Source organism: Oncorhynchus kisutch, unplaced genomic scaffold (assembly GCF_002021735.2).
Source record: "Oncorhynchus kisutch isolate 150728-3 unplaced genomic scaffold, Okis_V2 Okis01b-Okis20b_hom, whole genome shotgun sequence".
NCBI lineage: Eukaryota > Metazoa > Chordata > Actinopteri > Salmoniformes > Salmonidae > Oncorhynchus > Oncorhynchus kisutch.
Genome location: NW_022261978.1, coordinates 3693974 through 3701723, shown reverse-complemented (window position 1 = coordinate 3701723; position 7750 = coordinate 3693974). Strand labels below are relative to the sequence as shown.

Below are 7750 nucleotides of genomic sequence, written 5' to 3'. Positions count from 1 at the left end.
TGGGGGGGGGGGGGGGGGGGGGGGGGGTCAGAGGGGAGATTTTCGACACAACACCTGTGTAGAAGCAAAGGCTACGTATGTATTACAGGTATAACATATACTTTATTTATAACATATACTTTATTTCACCGAAAATCCCTCATTTATTATAATTAATTGTTTTAAGGTTATTTTGAGATGTGTTACATTACTTTCAAGAGTGAACTATTGTATTGTGTTTATTTTCTACATGGTGTTAATGCTGTGAGGTCATCAACGGGAGCCATGCTTTTACTCCTCGGTTTGCTCAGAGCCTGATGAGGAGAGGTATGTGTTATGTACGCTCCGCTCTTTTTAATGCACATTGTAAGCAAATGTCCCAAAAAAGACAACCGAAAATTATACCGTCATTGATTTAGTGTTGCGCTACAGTTTTTAGGAATATATATTAGTGTGAATGGGGATAATGTTTGACTGCAACTTTGCAAGGCTTGCCCAGCCACCGTTACCTTTGCGGGTCTCTCAGGTGCAGACAGCGTGAGTTTTCTGACAGGAATTCAGCACTATTTTGTCTTTTATCAGGCTAATATAGTTGTGTATGGCAGTCCAGACTGCAGCATCAAGCTTTGCTTTGTATTTGTATCCATTCCATGCAGGTATGTTGTGAAATGTGACGATGTATATGTCATGTTTAATGTGCTAATTAGTTAGCTGTTGTTAATTTTGTTACTTTTCTGGGCATGTCAAAATGGCGTTGTTGCCTCATTAGTATACCTCAGGTACAATAGTACACTAAGAAATATTTAGCATTTATTAGCTAATAATTCCTGTACAACATTTTTATAAAATGAAATGAGTCTTTTGAAAATATGAACATGTACATTTTGTACAATGCATTTTTAGTTGTTGACGTGAGTTAGCTCAGAGCGTGATGAAGAGAGGCTAATATAGTTGTGTTTGGGAGTCCAGACAGCAGCACCAACCTTTGTCTTGTATTTGTATCCATTCCATGCAGTCACTAAAAGAGAGACAACCTGCAGGCTTGTGTCCAGAGACTTGTCTTCCACCTACACCTCACCAGAACACAACGTAGAAAGGTACGGTACTGTACAGTGCCTTTAACACGTGCATGATGGGGAGATGAGGCCAGAGGTTGCATTGCATTATAACTTCTCTCTTTTCCCCCTCACTTTTCTCTCTTCCCTCTAACCTCTTTCTCTCTCCCTCCCATTTTCCTCTTTTTCTCTCCCTTTATTTTTCTCTTCTCTTCATTCCACTCCATTCTTTCTCTTTTCTCTCCTCTTTTCTCTTTACTCTCACTTTTCTCTCTCTACTTTCTCTTTCTATCGCTCTCCTTTCTCTCTCATTTTTCTCCCCTTTCTTTCTCTCTCTCTCCTCTTTCTCTCTCTCTCTCCTCTTTCTCTCTCTCTTTCTCTCTCTCTCATTTCTCTCTCTCTCTTTCTTTCTTCCTCTCTATTCTTTCTTTCTTTCTTTCTCTCCTCTTTCTCTCTCTCTCTCTCTCTCATTACCACCATCATCACTAAACTACTATCATTACCATCACCCTACTACTACAACCACCATCATTACTACTACTACCACCATCACTACTACTACTACTACCATCATCACTAAACTGCTATCATTACCATCACCCTACTACTACTACTACCACCACCATTACTACTACTACTACTCATACCACCATCATCATTACCACTACTACCACTACTACTACCACTACTACCATCATCACTAAACTGCTATCATTACCCTACTACTACCATCATCATTACTACCACCACCACCATCATTACTACTACTACTACCATCATTACCACTACTACTACCGCCATCATCATTACTACTACTACTACTACCACCATCACTACTACTACTACTACTACTACCATCATTACCACTACTACTACCTCCATCATCATTACTACTACTACTAGTACTACTACTACTACCACCACCATCATTACCACTACTACTACTACCACCATCATCATTACCACTACTACTACTACTACTACTACCACCACCAGCAAGAGCAACATCATTGATATATACAGAGAAAAGAGTCGGCCCAAGAATTGAACCCTGTGGCACCCCCATAGAGACTGCCAGAGGACCGGACAACATGCCCCCCGATTTGACACAAATCTGGTTAGCTTCTGGAGGTTCTTGAATGTGTTCTAAAATTAAAAATAATAGCGATACCGTATCACATCTGAGACACGAACAAAACGCGTCTTTACTGCTACGCCATCTTGGGAAATTATCACTGTTAGTGATGACATCAATGGATGCAATAGCGCTATGTGGCCACCAGATGGAGGTATTGGAACAACATTAACATGAAGTCACTGCCATTATGGCACCATTTCCAATGGAATTTAAAACATTTTCTTATGGGTAATACTAGGTGGAAGATGGATGTCCCCCCTTATATATCGGGGTAAAAGGGGTCAAAATAAGGAACGCTTCACGAATTTGCGTGTCATCCTTGCGCAGGGGCCATGCTAATCTTCTCTGTATCGTTCCAATTTTAGTATATGTGCTGCCGAAGCGAGCACAATACAGACATAGGAGAGGCCCTCATATATAGAGCACAACCCCCCTGACGTTTCGGATCCAGGTTGGGGTCAAACAGACCTTCAGAGGCTCAAAAACCACCCATAGAAGGTTCCCACAGGATATTGTATAGACAGGAAACTGCTAGGGATAATAATGGCTACCTCGTGTGTTGTAATGTTCTAACCTCTGCCTCAGAGTTGCAACGTATGCTGGGTGATATGCGAGTACACTGTCCCGTCTAGGACGTTGATAGGGTAGAACATAATGACGTAACAAAAGCCCTCGCACAAAACGCCACCCACTCACTGAAACCCGACACGCTCTGGGGCTGCATTCACTAAAGGTCCTCACGCATAGACGTAGCAGGAAATGTTGTGAAGCCTACGTCAAAAATACCCTAACATGGGGGTTTTAAAATCGTGTACCTTACGTGAAAATGTGCTATTTGGTAAGAAAGAAAGTGATCAGTGATCAATTGTAAAAACTGCTGTTTTGTGACATTTTGACTTTAGTTATAGATGTAGAGACATTTAATTGATTATTATAAGGAATGATTCTAGACTAAAATGTAGTGTAATAAGCTTTTGGACTCCTCCCCCTGCTGGTTGTAGTTGCTCTTCCCCTGGTCTTTGTTCCCCACCCTTCCCCCGCTCTCTGCAACATGGCCCGGCCAAAGATACTTATAACCAACTCCCCATTTAGTAGTGAGAGTAGCAGAATAGAGCGACACAGAAGAGTAGTAGAGACAGAGAGAGGTTATTTATTTATCTTGTGTCCTTTAGCCATTTGTACATTGTTAGAACACTGTATATATATATAATATGACATTTGTAATGTCTTTACTGTTTTGAAACTTCTGTATGTGTAATGTTTACTGTTCATTTTTGTTGTTTTTCACTTTATATATTCACTTTGTATGTTGTCTACCTCACTTGCTTTGGCAATGTTAACACATGTTTCCCATGCCAATAAAGCCCTTGAATTGAATTGAATTGAATTGAGAGGAGAGAGAATAGAGCGACACAGAAGAGTAGTAGAGAGAGGTGAGAGAATGGGCGAGAATTGAACCCTGTGGCACCCCCATAGAGACTGCCAGAGGACCGGACAACAAGATTTGACACAAATCTGGTTAGCTTCTGGAGGTTCCTGAATGTGTTCTAAAATAAAAAATAATAGCGATACCGTATCACATTGGGTGAGGCAGGTTACCGGAAGGAATAATCGAATAAAAAATTGAAAATAGATCGAAAATAAAATTGAAATATATATATATACAAAAAAAATCTGAAAAATACAAAAGTACACGAGACACGTCTTCACTGCTACGCCATCTTGGGAAATGATCACTGTTAGTGAAAATACCAAATCAAATCAAATCAAATGTTATTTGTCACATACACATGGTTAGCAGATGTTAATGCGAGTGTAGCGAAATGCTTGTGCTTCTAGTTTCCGACAATGCAGTAATAACCAACAAGTAATCTAACTAACAATTCCAAAACTACTGTCTTATACACACAAGTGTAAGGGGATAAAGAATATGTACATAAAGATATGAATGAGTGATGGTACAGAGCGGCATAGGCAAGATACAGTAGATGGTATCGAGTACAGTATATACATATGAGATGAGTATGTAAACAAAGTGGCATAGTTAAAGTGGCTAGTGATACATGTATTACATAAAGATGCAGTAGATGATATAGAGTACAGTATATACGTATACATATGAGATTAATAATGTAGGGTATGTAAACATTATATTAGGTAGCATTGTTTAAAGTGGCTAGTCATATATTTTACATCATTTCCCATCAATTCCCATTATTAAAGTGGCTGGAGTTGAGTCAGTGTGTTGGCAGCAGCCACTCAATGTTAGTGGTGGCTGTTTAACAGTCTGATGGCCTTGAGATAGAAGCTGTTTTTCAGTCTCTCGGTCCCAGCTTTGATGCACCTGTACTGACCTCGCCTTCTGGATGATAGCGGGGTGAACAGGCAGTGGCTCGGGTGGTTGTTGTCCTTGATGATCTTTATGGCCTTCCTGTAACATCAGGTGGTGTAGGTGTCCTGGAGGGCAGGTAGTTTGCCCCCGGTGATGCGTTGTGCAGACCTCACTACCCTCTGGAGAGCCTTACGGTTGTGGGCGGAGCAGTTGCCGTACCAGGCGGTGATACAGCCCGCCAGGATGCTCTCGATTGTGCATCTGTAGAAGTTTGTGAGTGCTTTTGGTGACAAGCCAAATTTCTTCAGCCTCCTGAGGTTAAAGAGGCGCTGCTGCGCCTTCTTCACGATGCTGTCTGTGTGGGTGGACCAATTCAGTTTGTCTGTGATGTGTATGCCAAGGAACTTAAAACTTGCTAACCTCTCCACTACTGTTCCATCGATGTGGATAGGGGGGTGTTCCCTCTGCTGTTTCCTGAAGTCCACAATCATCTCCTTAGTTTTGTTGTTACCAATGTATGCAATAGCGCTATGTGGCCACCAGATGGAGGTATTGGAACAACATTAACATGAAGTCACTGCCATTATGGCACCATTTCCAATGGGATTTAAAACATTTTCTTATGGGTAATACTAGGAGGAAGATGGATGTCCCCCCTTATATATCGGGGTAAAAGGGGTCAAAATAAGGAACGCTTCACGAATTTGCGTGTCATCCTTGCGCAGGGGCCATGCTAATCTTCTCTGTATCGTTCCAATTTTAGTATATGTGCTGCCGAAGCGAGCACAATACAGACATAGGAGAGGCCCTCATATATAGAGCACAACCCCCCTGACGTTTCGGATCCAGGTTGGGGTCAAACAGACCTTCAGAGGCTCAAAAACCACCCATAGAAGGTTCCCACAGGATATTGTATAGACAGGAAACTGCTAGGGATAATAATGGCTACCTCGTGTGTTGTAATGTTCTAACCTCTGCCTCAGAGTTGCAACGTATGCTGGGTGATATGCGAGTACACTGTCCCGTCTAGGACGTTGATAGGGTAGAACATAATGACGTAACAAAAGCCCTCGCACAAAACCCCACCCACTCACTGAAACCCGACACGCTCTGGGGCTGCATTCACTAAAGGTCCTCACGCATAGACGTAGCAGGAAATGTTGTGAAGCCTACGTCAAAAATACCCTAACATGGGGGTTTTAAAATCGTGTACCTTACGTGAAAATTTGGTAAGAAAGAAAGTGATCAGTGATCAATTGTAAAAACTGCTGTTTTGTGACATTTTGACTTTAGTTATAGATGTAGAGACATTTAATTGATTATTTTAACTTAAGGAATGATTCTAGACTAAAATGTAGTGTAATAAGCTTTTGGACTCCTCCCCCTGCTGGTTGTAGTTGCTCTTCCCCTGGTCTTTGTTCCCCACCCTTCCCCCGCTCTCTGCAACATGGCCCGGCCAAAGATACTTATAACCAACTCCCCATTTAGTAGTGAGAGAAGCAGAATAGAGCGACACAGAAGAGTAGTAGAGACAGAGAGAGGAGAGAGAATAGAGCGACACAGAAGAGTAGTAGAGAGAGGTGAGAGAATGGGCGAGAATTGAACCCTGTGGCACCCCCATAGAGACTGCCAGAGGACCGGACAACAAGATTTGACACAAATCTGGTTAGCTTCTGGAGGTTCCTGAATGTGTTCTAAAATAAAAAATAATAGCGATACCGTATCACATTGGGTGAGGCAGGTTACCGGAAGGAATAATCGAATAAAAAATTGAAAATAGATTGAAAATAAAATTGAAATATATATATACAAAAAAAATCCGAAAAATACAAAAGTCTTCACTGCTACGCCATCTTGGGAAATGATCACTGTTAGTGAAAATACCAAATCAAATCAAATGTTATTTGTCACATACACATGGTTAGCAGATGTTAATGCGAGTGTAGCGAAATGCTTGTGCTTCTAGTTTCCGACAATGCAGTAATAACCAACAAGTAATCTAACTAACAATTCCAAAACTACTGTCTTATACACACAAGTGTAAGGGGATAAAGAATATGTACATAAAGATATGAATGAGTGATGGTACAGAGCGGCATAGGCAAGATACAGTAGATGGTATCGAGTACAGTATATACATATGAGATGAGTATGTAAACAAAGTGGCATAGTTAAAGTGGCTAGTGATACATGTATTACATAAAGATGCAGTAGATGATATAGAGTACAGTATATACGTATACATATGAGATTAATAATGTAGGGTATGTAAACATTATATTAGGTAGCATTGTTTAAAGTGGCTAGTGATATATTTTACATCATTTCCCATCAATTCCCATTATTAAAGTGGCTGGAGTTGAGTCAGTGTGTTGGCAGCAGCCACTCAATGTTAGTGGTGGCTGTTTAACAGTCTGATGGCCTTGAGATAGAAGCTGTTTTTCAGTCTCTCGGTCCCAGCTTTGATGCACCTGTACTGACCTCGCCTTCTGGATGATAGCGGGGTGAACAGGCAGTGGCTCGGGTGGTTGTTGTCCTTGATGATCTTTATGGCCTTCCTGTAACATCAGGTGGTGTAGGTGTCCTGGAGGGCAGGTAGTTTGCCCCCGGTGATGCGTTGTGCAGACCTCACTACCCTCTGGAGAGCCTTACGGTTGTGGGCGGAGCAGTTGCCGTACCAGGCGGTGATACAGCCCGCCAGGATGCTCTCGATTGTGCATCTGTAGAAGTTTGTGAGTGCTTTTGGTGACAAGCCAAATTTCTTCAGCCTCCTGAGGTTGAAGAGGTGCTGCTGCGCCTTCTTCACGATGCTGTCTGTGTGGGTGGACCAATTCAGTTTGTCTGTGATGTGTATGCCGAGGAACTTAAAACTTGCTAACCTCTCCACTACTGTTCCATCGATGTGGATAGGGGGGTGTTCCCTCTGCTGTTTCCTGAAGTCCACAATCATCTCCTTAGTTTTGTTGTTACCAATGTATGCAATAGCGCTATGTGGCCACCAGATGGAGGTATTGGAACAACATTAACATGAAGTCACTGCCATTATGGCACCATTTCCAATGGGATTTAAAACATTTTCTTATGGGTAATACTAGGAGGAAGATGGATGTCCCCCCTTATATATCGGGGTAAAAGGGGTCAAAATAAGGAACGCTTCACGAATTTGCGTGTCATCCTTGCGCAGGGGCCATGCTAATCTTCTCTGTATCGTTCCAATTTTAGTATATGTGCTGCCGAAGCGAGCAC

General features: G+C 41.9%; 1 long non-coding RNA gene and 3 other non-coding genes across 4 annotated transcripts; 1 reads left to right on the top strand and 3 right to left on the bottom strand.

Moving 5' to 3' along the window:
- The first annotated feature begins 246 nt into the window (after nucleotides 1-246).
- Nucleotides 247-1989, top strand: LOC116359011 (uncharacterized). Its single transcript, XR_004206586.1, has 3 exons — nucleotides 247-306; nucleotides 995-1076; nucleotides 1938-1989. It is a non-coding gene; the product is annotated as an uncharacterized LOC116359011 (long non-coding RNA).
- Nucleotides 1990-2454: 465 nt separating this feature from the next.
- LOC116359060 (U6 spliceosomal RNA) lies at nucleotides 2455-2561 on the bottom strand. The gene has a single exon (XR_004206605.1). It is a non-coding gene; the product is annotated as a U6 spliceosomal RNA (small nuclear RNA).
- A 2623-nt stretch (nucleotides 2562-5184) lies between these two features.
- On the bottom strand, nucleotides 5185-5291 carry LOC116359059 (U6 spliceosomal RNA). The gene has a single exon (XR_004206604.1). It is a non-coding gene; the product is annotated as a U6 spliceosomal RNA (small nuclear RNA).
- A 2352-nt stretch (nucleotides 5292-7643) lies between these two features.
- Nucleotides 7644-7750, bottom strand: LOC116359058 (U6 spliceosomal RNA). Its single transcript, XR_004206603.1, has one exon. It is a non-coding gene; the product is annotated as a U6 spliceosomal RNA (small nuclear RNA).